Below are 12,456 nucleotides of genomic sequence, written 5' to 3' on the forward strand. Positions count from 1 at the left end.
ATCTCAAACTGTTCTTATTTTCAAAGGGGTCCCGATCATCCCCAAATGGCTTTACGATCAACTTTTAAGATTAGGCCTAAATTGTGCGCGCATGTCATGTCACTAGAATCGGCGTTGAACAAAAGCAAAACAAAAGGGTATATAAAACTAAACAAAGAAGATGACTAGAGATAATAAAAGACCAGAATTTGCATTTAGACAAACGGTAGAACTGTTTAAACAACAAAATAAACAGTTACAACCCTAAAACCAAACCAGATAACACCACATTAGGTACTAGACAAATAAAAGGATAAGGGGGTTTAACCACAAGACAATATCCGGATTACAACCCTGAAATAATCCGGACGATAGAAATGACAACAAAATAAACCACCAAAACTCCTCTCTGGCTGACCAGGAGATGGAGCGCCTTTCCAATTGCCAAACACGGTGTTTTAGCCATTGAGTTCTGCATCATCATTGCCAAGACCATTACCAACTTCAATATCATTATCATCAGTTAGCAGCTTCTCGGGATGACTCTCAAACTCCATGTCACCAGGCATCCTCCCCATAAAGTGTGCATCATGATGTGCAGGTGAAGGATTCTGCACGATATTCTGGGTGTCACTATCTTGGATCACAATCAGATTTTCCTGGATCATCCTTTCTATTTCTCTTTTCAAATCCCGACAACTTTCAACATTGTGCCCCTGGGCATTGGAATGGTATTCACACCTTTTAGAAGGGTCAAAGCTTCTTGCACGTGGGTCCACATGATTTGGAGGAATAGATGCAATCATGTCGTGATGCTTCAACCTCTCAAATAAGCTTTCATAGGACTCTCCTATTGGTGTAAAATTATCTTTCAACCTTCGTTCCCCTTTATACCTCTGGCTTGGATGTGGGTTATAGGGCACCTGAAAGTTATGTGGAGGCTTCTGGAGATTTTGTGACGCTCGTGCTCGCCTTCTGGGGTGTTTTGGTGGCCGGGCAACATACTTCAAGATGTTCTCCTAGGACCTCTTCTTGACCCTGATGTCATCATGATTTCTTCAATCTTCTCATTTGTGTCGCAAAAATTGTCAGACTCAACCCGGACAGCATGAGTTGCAGCTTTAAAAACTGCTTGACTTATAATTTTTCCTGTCTTAAGACCATTCTCTATCATTTCTCCCATTTTGATTGCTTCCGAGAAGGATTTGCCAACTGCGGACATCATGTTCTGAAAGTAATCTGGCTCTTGCGCTTGAAGGAAGACAGTTATTAGCTCGTGGTCATCCATGGGTGGCTTAACTCGAGCTGCTTGCTCTCTCCATTTAATGGCATATTCCCTGAAACTTTCACTTGGTTTCTTCTTCAGGTTTGAAAGGGAAATGCGGTCTGGGGCAATGTCGATGCTGTATTGGAACTGTTTGACAAAGGCTTATGCCATGTCGGCCCAGGCATACCAGCGAGACGTGTCTTGATCCATAAACCATTCGGAAGCTACTCCCGTAAGGCTTTCCACAAAATAAGCCATCAACAATTCTTCATTTCTTCCCGCACTTCTCAGTTGATGCAATACCTTTTCAGGTGGGCAATGGGATCTCCATGTCCATCGTACTTTTCAAATTTGGGAGTCTTGAAACCAGGCGGCAAGTGGACATCGGGGAACATACATAGATCTTTGAAGGCAACACTCTTTTGACCAGACAACCCTTGCCTGTTTTTTAACCATTGTTCTAAGCTTTTCACTCTTTGGGTCATTTCTTCTTGTACCATCTTTCGGGCAGGCTCTTCAATCTTTGCAGGAAGATCAAACGAGTACGAGTGGTACTTAGGAGAGTGGTACTGCTCTTGTTGTGTCGCAAATTGTGACTCATGACGAGGCTGTCCTTGCCCACTGGCCCATGCTTGACACACTCCGGTCATTTGCTGTTTCAGTATTCTATTTTTCTCCGGCACAGTAGACTCTTGTTAAACCCTCTGACTCTGAGTCTCTTGAGCATTTGTAACAACTTTGATGTCAGTTATCATTTTCTTTGGATCTTGTGTTTCCATCTTACCACAAACCGACCAACTCAACTTTCTTCACAATTCAAAACAAAACATGTTAGAATGGACTCAGTCGGTTCTTATTACTAGCAACATCTTTTTCCTTTTTTCGACTTTTTTTTTCTGATTTTTTTTGTTTTTTTGTTGTTGTGGTCGAATCTTATGGAGATTGCCTACGTATCATGACCCCGCATGAATCAGACCTTGCGTAGTTCGGGCAACATGAAAGGTAACAACAATGAAACATTTTTTTTTTCTTTATCAATTTTCATAATAAAACAAACTGGGTTTCAAAGTTTAAAAGATGACCAACAAACTCAAAAATCAAACAACCCACATATTCTAGTCAAAAGATTTATAACCTCAAAACAAAAAGGCCAGCTTCCTTTCCCCGTTTGACAAATGCAACCAAACGGCTATTTTTGCAAATGTGGCCCTTTCCAAATCTCACATGAATTTTGAGGCCGGGAGGATTATTTTATGACACTTTACAAACTTGTCCATTCTTTTACGAAAATAACCTTTCGACAATTGAAAGATACTCTAAGGCTATTTCGGCAAGAACGGTTTAAGACACTGCCGAAGCTGGCTCGACTTATTTTGACCAAAAGCCCAAACGGTCTGACCGCTGACTTTTTGTTTTTTTTTTCTTTTCAAATTACAATAAAAACCTGGTGTTGCAAACACGGCCCTTCAGCACCTCGGGGACGAAGATTTTTAAGGCTGTGTGGGTCAACTGGACCAAAAATCCTAAACATGACCCAAAAGGTGGCTGTTTATGCAAAGTCAGCCTTCCGGCGTCCCTTTCGGGAACATTCGGCTATTTATGACAAAACAACATCACCTGACTTATTTACGACTCTTTTTATCGTTTTTTCAAATTAGAAAACTTAATATTGCAAACACGGCCTTTCAACGTCTCGGGGACGAAGATTTTTAAGGCTGTGTGGGTCAACTGGACCAAATCTTAAAAAACGACCCAAATGTGGCTGTTTATGCAAAGTCAGCCTTTCGGCGTCCCTTTCGGGAACATTCGGCTATGTTTTGACAAAACAGCGTCACCCGACTTCTTTATGACAGAATTAAAATTTTGACATGTTTTTTTTTATTATTTATTTGTTTTTGGCTATTTTAGCAAAAGGGGGGGTTGGACCCGATGAGGGTTGCCTACGTATCTCACATCCGGTGAGAATCAAACCCGCGTAGTCCGGGCATAAAACAAACTATATTTTTTTTATAAAAAAAAAACAAGACCATTTTTCATTTTCATTTTTCATGGGAAGGCAAATTATTTTCCTTTTCTATTTTGAAAACGAGACACAACAACGACTTTTTTATTTTTTATTTTATTTTTCCTTTGCTTTTAGTAAAACAAACTAATAAAATATTTTTTTTCGTTTTCTCAAAATTTCGGCAGGGTTTCGACAGTATTTGGGCATTGGTTTTTTTTCAAAAATAAACCAATATCCCTAACCGCTATTTCTTTTTCTTTTTTTCAATTTCACAATATTCCTGATATTCAAAAATTGGTCAGCATGCGGGCGTGAGACAAATAAATGCACGGAAAACAAATAGGATGCATCAGGATGGTCTTTTCATTTCAGGTTGCTAGTCCTAGACGGACCCAACCCCTGTGTTGAGTCTCCTAAGTCAAATGCACATGATGTAAACAAACGTTCCTACTAGGGATCCGGCATGAAGCTGAGTTATTCTAAGTGAAAAACCTGAGGCATATTGTTCTAGACCTGGCTTACCCAAACGGACAGCTTGAGCCGAAGTGGGGGCAACGTACCGGGAGCACGAAAGTCTACCCGGCCTAGTTACTTGTCCCAACTTCGTCTTATTTGGTATGACTTCTAAAAGAAAGGCGGGCCACACGCACATGTGCACCATAAATTCAGAAGACTCAGAAGGAAGGAGGGTTTCGTAGCAGTTTTATATGCACAATTCAGATAATATTAAAGCGGTAAAAAGCAACATTTAGCACATTAAGCATGAATACGTAAAAAAATACGATAACAAACAAAGCCAACCATAACAGTTATTTTAAGCTCGAATTCTTGAACCCTGAACCAGAGATTCTGGGTCCATTCCCCAGCACAGTCGCCAGAGCTGTCACACCTCCTTTTTCCGACCCCGCGAGGGGTGAAGGAGTTTTTCCAATTAAAGGACAATCGAAACGGGATTTGTTTATTTATTTTAGAGTCGCCACTTGGGAGATTTAGGGTGTCCCAAGTCACCAATTTAATCCCGAATCGAGGAAAAGAATGACTCTGTATTACAGTCCGCGAACCAGAAATCCGGATAAGGAATTCTGTTAACCCGGGAGAAGGTGTTAGGCATTCCCGAGTTCCGTGGTTCTAGCACGGTCGCTCAACTGCCATATTCGGCTTGTTTATCTGATTTTATACAATTATGAGCTCATGTGCAAGTTTTAACTTTTAACCGCTTTCGTCATTATTATTATATATTTTTTCAAGAATTGCAACATCATGGAAATACATCTCCAACCACGTCACATCAATGCACCCGTGGTTGTTGGCACATTTCAACTCTGTTGAGATTTGGATTTGGGTCACATAAATGTGCACCCGAGTTTTAAGAAAATTAAATTATTAAAAGGCGTGCCTAAAGTGACTAGCGTATCATTTACTTTGGGTAGGGCCGTGAAATTTTGCTAAACGGTCCATCCCGAAGTCTAAGCAATTTTAAAGCAAATATTTACCGAGGCCCCCACAATTTTGTATTTTTATTCCGTGAGGCTCATCTCATTCTTATTTTTTAAAGGAATTTGCAACGTCATGGACATGCATCTCGGACCACGTCACAATCAATGTACCCGTGATTAGAGACACATTTCGACTCCGTTGAGATTTGGATTTGGGTCACATAAATGTGCACCCGAGTTTAAGAATGTAATTAAATTAAATCGCGTCTAAAGAGTCTAACGCGTTATTATCTTTGGGGAAGGCAGTGAAATTCACTAAACAGTCCATCCCGAATTCTAAGTATTTATTATGACCAATTATTGATGGCCCCGCAATTTGCATTTTTATTTGGCGAGGCTCGTCTCATTATTTATTTATTTATTTTAAAAAAAAGATAATCTTAGAATGACTACATTTTTTTATTTTTTGTTTTTCTCTAAAATAAATGAAGAAAATGTCCTACTTTATTTACATACTTTCGAGTTATTATAGTTAAGTTTCGAAAGTGAGTCGTTTAAAGAGTTTACATGGGCAGCGCATAGAATGTTCTACATACAGACAATAAAAGAAAGAAAAGACTACATTAAACTACAACTTCAAATCTTTCTCATTTTTTGCATTCATGTTTCGAGTAGCTTACAAGATGAACCAGTGTATCGTTTGTGTACCTGGTATTGTCAATATAAGAAGAAGAAGGTCAGCAAAGTAGTATGTAACACAACAACATACAGCAGCAGAAAGCCCAACACAGTAGCTTCAACACCTCAATCCAGAAATCCCAGCAACACGGAGAAAACTAGTAAAAATGGAGAAGAAAAATAGTGCGGAAATCTCTCTTTGTTTTTTCTTTCTAGATTTGAACTCTCTATGGTGTTCTTACACTCTCAATATTTCAGAAAATTTGGTTCTATCTTTTTTACTCTCTCCAAAATGAATTCTGTCCCTGTATATTATGTGTATCCAGAGTGTATATTGAGTGTATACTGCTCTTTCCGCCCCCTCTTTTTTTCTTCTCTCTATATAGTTTTTCTTCTTTTTTCCCACCCCCTTCTTCCTAAATTTTCTCTTCTATTTATAGCAAAACTTTCGAAATTTTCAGATTTATTTTTTTATTTTTTTAATTAAAAGAAATCCCACTTACAAATTGCTTTAGAAAAAGAAATCCCACCTTTATTTACTTTTATTTTTAAAATTCCAACTTTAATTACTTTATCTTATTTAAAATCCCACTTTTTATTTTTTAAAAGAGAATCTCACTTTATTTAACTTTTCTTTAAAAAAACAAACCACTATCTTTTTCTTTTTCTTTCAAAAATGCTACTTTCAATTATTTTAAATTTTTAAAATTTTCAGATACCTCTATATTTATTTTTTAATTCCAACCTTCTTTTACTTTTTAATTTTTTTAAAAATTTCCACAAAATATTTTATTTTTTTAAATTTTCTACATTCTTTTACTTTTTTTTTAAAAGAGAATTCCACCTATTTTTTATATATATATATTTTTTTATTCAATACTTCCCTTTTTCTTATTTTTTTAAATCATTCCCGAAATTATTATTTTTGTTTTAAAAAAAATATTTTCGGATTTTTTTATATAAAAAACAAATAATAATAATAAAAATATTAATAGTGATAATTCAGCTTTTATTTTTTTTGGTATTTTTATCCTATGATAAAAAGTGTAATAAAGCTAAAATAATAGTAGGTTAAAAACCCCTAAAATATTTACATAAAAGAAGTGATAAAAAAAATTAAATGTTGTCAAAAATTAGGTGTTCACAGCGATGGCCTTAGCCATGGGGTGTTATTTCGACTTAATGTCGAAATGTTAACCCGTCGTGGTTCGAATAGTATCAAACTCTTTCGTGGCGATGGCCTTGGCCATGTGGTGTTATTTCGACTTAATGCCGAAATGTTAACCCCTTGTGGTTCGAACGGTATCGAACTCTTTCGTGGCGATGACCTTGGACATGGGGCGTTATTTTGACTTAATGTAAAATGTTAACCCGTCGTGGTTCGAACAGTGTCGAACTTTTTCGTGGCAATGGCCTTGGCCATGGGGTGTTATTTCGACTTAATGTCAAAATGTTAACTTGTCGTGGTTTGAATGGTATCGAACTCTTTCGTGGAGATGTCCTTGGCCATGGAGTGTTATTTCGACTTAATGTCGAAATGTTAACCCGTCGTGGTTCGAATGGTATCGAACTCTTTAGTGGCGATGGCCTTGGCCATGGGGTGTTATTTCGACTTAATGTCGAAATGTTAACCCGTCGTGGTTCGAACGGTGCCGAACTCTTTCGTGGTGATGGCCTTGTCCATGGGGTGTTATTTCGACTTAATGTCGAAATGTTAACTCGTCGTGGTTCGAATGGTATCAAACTCTTTCGTGGCGATGGCCTTGTCTATGGGGTGTTATTTCGACTTAATGTCGAAATGTTAACCCGTTGTGGTTCGAACGGTATCGAACTCTTTCGTGGTGATGGCCTTGGACATGGGGCGTTATTTCGACTTAATATCGAAATGTTAACCCATCGTGGTTCGAACGATGTCGAAGTTTTTCTTGGCGATGGCCTTGGCTATGGGGTGTTATTTCGACTTAATGTCGAAATGTTAACCTGTCGTGGTTTGAATAGTATCGAACTCTTTCGTGGAGATGGCCTTGGCCATGGGGTGTTATTTTGACTTAATGTTGAAATGTTAACCCGTCGTGGTTCTAATGGTATCGAACTCTTTCGTGGTGATGGCCTTGGCCATGGGGTGTTATTTCGACTTAATGTCGAAATGTTAACTCGTTGTGGTTCGAATGGTGTCGAACTCTTCTGTGGCGATGGTCTTGGCCATAGTGTGTCGCGTATGCCTGTTTCATTCATACATTGGAGATATATATTGATTTTGTACATTCAACAGAGTAATTTCATTCATGCATTGGAGATACATATCAATTTTGTACATTCGACGGAGTAATATCCTTGTACCTAGTCCCTTCAGTGCTCGGCCTGGAGATGTTGTCGGTAGGCTGGGCGATGGATTGTACTTTGAACATCGAAACGTCCCCCTCGTCGCCTCGTTAAAAACCTCTCTGAGAAAATCTATTGGGACAAAACCCGGGTGAGGGAAAAAGAGTACGACTTAGGTGGCGTTATTTCTCAGAAGTGGAAATATTTATGGTGGGCGACATTCTAGTTGTTTTGTAGTAGTTTTCCTTCCATTGTTTCCAACTGGAATGCTCCTTTGCTTGCTGTTGCTGTGATTTTATATGACCCGTCCTAGTTTGTTCCCAATTTTCCTTCATTTGGGTCTTTTGCTGCCTGTGTTTTGGCCTTGAGGACGTAGTCCCCGACTCTGAGTGGTCGTACTTTGGCCTTCTTGTTGTAGTACCTTTCTGCTTGTTGTTTTTGGGTTATCATTCTTATGTGAGCCATGTCCCTTCGTTCTTCTACCTCATCTAGGTCTTGTATTCTAATTTCATCGTTGCTCGGTCCACTCTCATTGGAGTACCTCAGGCTGGGTTCTCTGACCTCGACGGGTATAACTGCATCGGTACCGTAGACCAGTGAATACGACATCTCACCTGTGCTGGTTTTTGGCGTTGTGCGGCCCATAACACCTCTCGTAGTAGTTCCGTCCATAACCCTTTGGCACCCTCGAGCTTTTACTTTAATATATTCAATATTTTTTTGTTGGAGGATTCCGTTTGTCCGTTGCCGGCGGGGTGATATGGCGTGGAGAGTATCCGCTTGATGTGCCATTTTTCGAAGAATTCAGTCGTCTTTTTCCTGATGAACTGAGGTCCATTATGGAAACTGATTTCTTTGGGGATGCCGAAGCGGTATATGATGTTTTTCCAGATGAACGCGATGACTTCTTGTTCGCGTATTTGAGCGAACGCACCTGCTTCCACCCATTTGGAAAAGTAATCAGTTAAAACCAAAAGGAAGCATATCTTACCTCGCCCTACTGGGAGGGGTCCGACGATATCCATCCCCCATTTTATGAACAGCCATGGAGAGGTGACGGAGTGCAGGAGTTCGCTCGCCTGGTGTATCATAGGGGCGTATTTCTGGCATTGCTCACATTTTTTGACGTAATCTACGGCCTTTTTTTCATAGTAGGCCAGTAGTATTCTGCACTAATAAGACATCTGACGAGGGCCCGATTGCCTGTATGGGCGCCGCAGTGGCCCTCGTGTACCTCTTCGAGCACATGCCTTGTTTGATTTGATCCAAGGCATTTGGCCAAGGGACCGCCAAACGTCCTTTTGTAAAGGACGTGGTTTATGAGGTTGTACCTGGCCGGTTGTATTCGAAGCCTTTTGGCTTCTTTTTTATCTTGTGGGAGTGCTCCCTCCTGCAAATACGATATGATGCTGTTGCGCCAGTCCCAAGTTAAATTTATAGAATTTACCTCGATTTGGTCTATTGATGAGTGGAGGAGGGTGACCACATTCTCCTTGGAGATATTTTTAGTTGTTGTTGCCAGCTTGGCGAGACCGTACGCTTCGATATTTTGCGCCCGCGGTATTTGGTCGAGTCGGCATTAGTCAAATTCTGGCAGCAGCTTGTGGATTTCGGTCTGGTATTTTTGTAGCCTCTGCTCCTTGATCTGGAAAGTCCCAGTAACTTGGTTTAGGACAAGTTGAGAGTCGTAGTGGAGGATGACTCGTTGTGCACCATACTTGAGGGCCAATTTCAGTCCTGCAATTACGGCCTCATTGTTAGTAATTTCAGGGCACTGTATGGACGGGTGAATCACTTCACTCGTTGGGACTTCGAATACGAGTCCCAGTCCAGATCCCGACGCATTGGATGCGCCGTCGGTGTAGAGGACCTTGAGGTCGGGTCGCCCAGGAGAGGCGCGAAGCGCTTCTTTCTCGACCTCAAATAGTATTTCTGTGCTAAAGTCAGCGACGAAGTCGGCGAGTACTTGTGATTTTATCGCAGTTCGCGATTGATATGTTATATCGTGTTCGCTCAATTCTATGGCCCTTTGGCCAATTTGCCCGACAACGCGGGTTTGTGCAGGATGCTTCTGAGGGGAAAAATTGTCACCACCTTTATGGGGTGACACTGAAAATATGGTCTAAGCTTTCGTGAAGCTACGACCAACACCAGAGCCAATTTTTCGAGGTGGGGATACCTCGTTTCAGCGTCAACTAAAGTTTTGCTGATATAGTAAATCGGAGATTGCCAACCTTTTCTCTCACGGACCAAAACCGCGCTTACTACGACTTCGAAGACGGCTAGGTAGACAAGGAGGCATTCGCCTGGTTCTTCCTTGGCGAGTAACGGTGGTGAGGACAAGTAGGTTTTCAGTTTTCTCAGGGCATCGACACACTCCGAATTCCACTGGAGTCTGTTGTCTTTCTTTAGCACACTAAAAAATTTATGACACTTGTCTGACGACCGTGAGATGAACCTTGACAGGGCAGCTATCCGACCTGTCAGTTTTTGTACCTATTTTTTGCTGGTTAACATTTCTGGTATTCCTTCGATGGCCTTATGATCTGGGTTGACCTCTATGCCTCTTTGCGATACCATAAAACTGAAGAATTTGCCCGAGGTTACACCGAAGGCGCATTTTTCGGGGTTTTGTTTCATGTCGTGCTGTCTTAATATGTCGAAGGCTTCCTTCAGATGATCGATATGATCTTCTTTCCTTTTAGATTTAACCAGTATGTCATCGATGTAGACTTCCCTTATTTTGTCGAGTTGGTTTTTGAACATCTTGGTGACCGGTTCTCTGGTATGTCGCCCCTGCATTCTTTAGTCCAAATGGCATGACCTTATAGCAGTACTTTCCTTGGTAAGTTATGAAAGTTGTTTTCTTCTGGTCTTCTTCCTCCATGAGGATCTGGTTGTAACCCGAATAGGCATCTAAGAAGCTTAGCAACTTGTGTCCTGCTGTTACGTCGATGAGCTGGTCGATGTGTGGCAACAGAAAGGAGTCTTTTGGGCAGGCCTTGTTTAAGTCTGTGAAATCTACACACATTCGCCACTTTCCATTTTTCTTCTTTACCATGACCACATTGGCGACCCACTGGGGATATTTTAACTCTCTGACAGAGCCATTTGTGAGCAAGTTATCGACTTCTTCGCTGACGGCTTCGTTGATTGCGGCATTGAACTTCCTTCTTATTTGCCGTACTGGCGGGTAGAGGGGGTCAACATTCAGTTTGTGCGTGGCGATGTCTCTCGGGATACCTGGCATATCTACATGGGAGAAGGCAAACAGATCGGCATTGTCTGTTAAGAATTTATGAAACTTACCTGGTTCCAAGAGGTTGTGCCCGATATAAGCCTTTTTGGTGCTGTCATTGCCGTCTAGTAGGATGGGATCGAGATCCCCTATTGTCGACTCGGATGCTTCCACGATGTCGGGATCTTTGATAACGTCTGTTCGTACATCAAGTTTGGTTCCCGACATTGTTGATTGTTATGCTTCCGCACTGGCCCCTTTTAGTTGTTGGGTATGGGCGCAATCCTGGGCGATGCGATAGCATTCCTGTGCAGTGCGTTGTTCGCCTCGGATGCTGAATACCCCCTACGGAGTAGGAAACTTGATTACTTGATAGAGACTGGACGGAACTGCTCGCATGGCGTGTATCCACGGGTGCCCTATGATAGCGGTGTAGGTTGTATCCTAGTCCATGACGTGAAACGTCGTTTCCAGGGTAACTCCTCCGGCTAGGACGGGTAGTACTATTTCTTTAGAAGTCCGCTCGACTGCATTATTAAAACCTATTAGTGTTATGCAACGCGGTATTATTTTATCTTCGAGTCTTATCTGTGTGAGGACTCGAGAATGGATAGTACACGCGCCGCTCCCGTCATCTACCATTATTCTTTTTACATCAGTATCTGCAATACGTAAAGTGATAGCAAGAGCATCATAGTGAGGGAAAGACAAACCGTCGACATACGACTTATCGAAGACGATACTATCTTCGAGGTCATCATACCGTTCATGAGTGATCGACCGTTTGAGTTTATGTATGATGGTGAACTTTACATGATTGATTGTTGTGTCGTCGCTCCCGCCAATGATCATCTGTATAGTGTGAGCGGGAGAAGGCAGTTTTGGAGGTCCCTGGGGTTGTTCGCGTCTGCGGGCAAAGTTAGCCCGTCCTCGATCGCTCATCAATTCTTTCAGGTGTCCATGATTTAGCATTCTCACTACCTCCTACCGCAGTCCTATGCAATCTTCGATTTTGTGACCCCTTTCCTGGTGGAATTCGTAGAAAGCGTTCGATTTCCGAGTGCTTGGGTCGGACTTCTTCTTTTGCGGCTATTGCACCTTGGTACCGAGTTTCTCCAGTGCTTACACTATTTTTGAAGGAGAGACACAAATATTTTGAGCAGATTGGAGCAGAGGCATACCTTTTTCGTGTCGATGTGGCGCTGCACGTCGAGGAGGAGCATCCGTGTGCCACGGAGGAGACGGGATAGATGTCGTGACGTAGGGTTGATGCCTTTCTCGGTCGAAATGAGTCCCCGACTAATCTCTTCGAATGTCATTGCGACGATCTTTCCTTGCTTCAATTTGAACTGACATCAACCGTTAGATCGGACCATTGAGGTCGTCCTCGTCGGCTCTTACCTCGGCGCAGTAAGAGTTATGGATTTCTTCCCAAGTGGTTGGAGGGTATTTCATGAGCCTGCTTAACAATTTTCTGGTCTCTCTCGACCCGTTCCTGTTTAGTCCGTTCTGGAAGGCTACTACCGCCATT

Source organism: Nicotiana tabacum, chromosome 10 (genome assembly GCF_000715075.1).
Source record: "Nicotiana tabacum cultivar K326 chromosome 10, ASM71507v2, whole genome shotgun sequence".
Lineage (NCBI taxonomy): Eukaryota > Viridiplantae > Streptophyta > Magnoliopsida > Solanales > Solanaceae > Nicotiana > Nicotiana tabacum.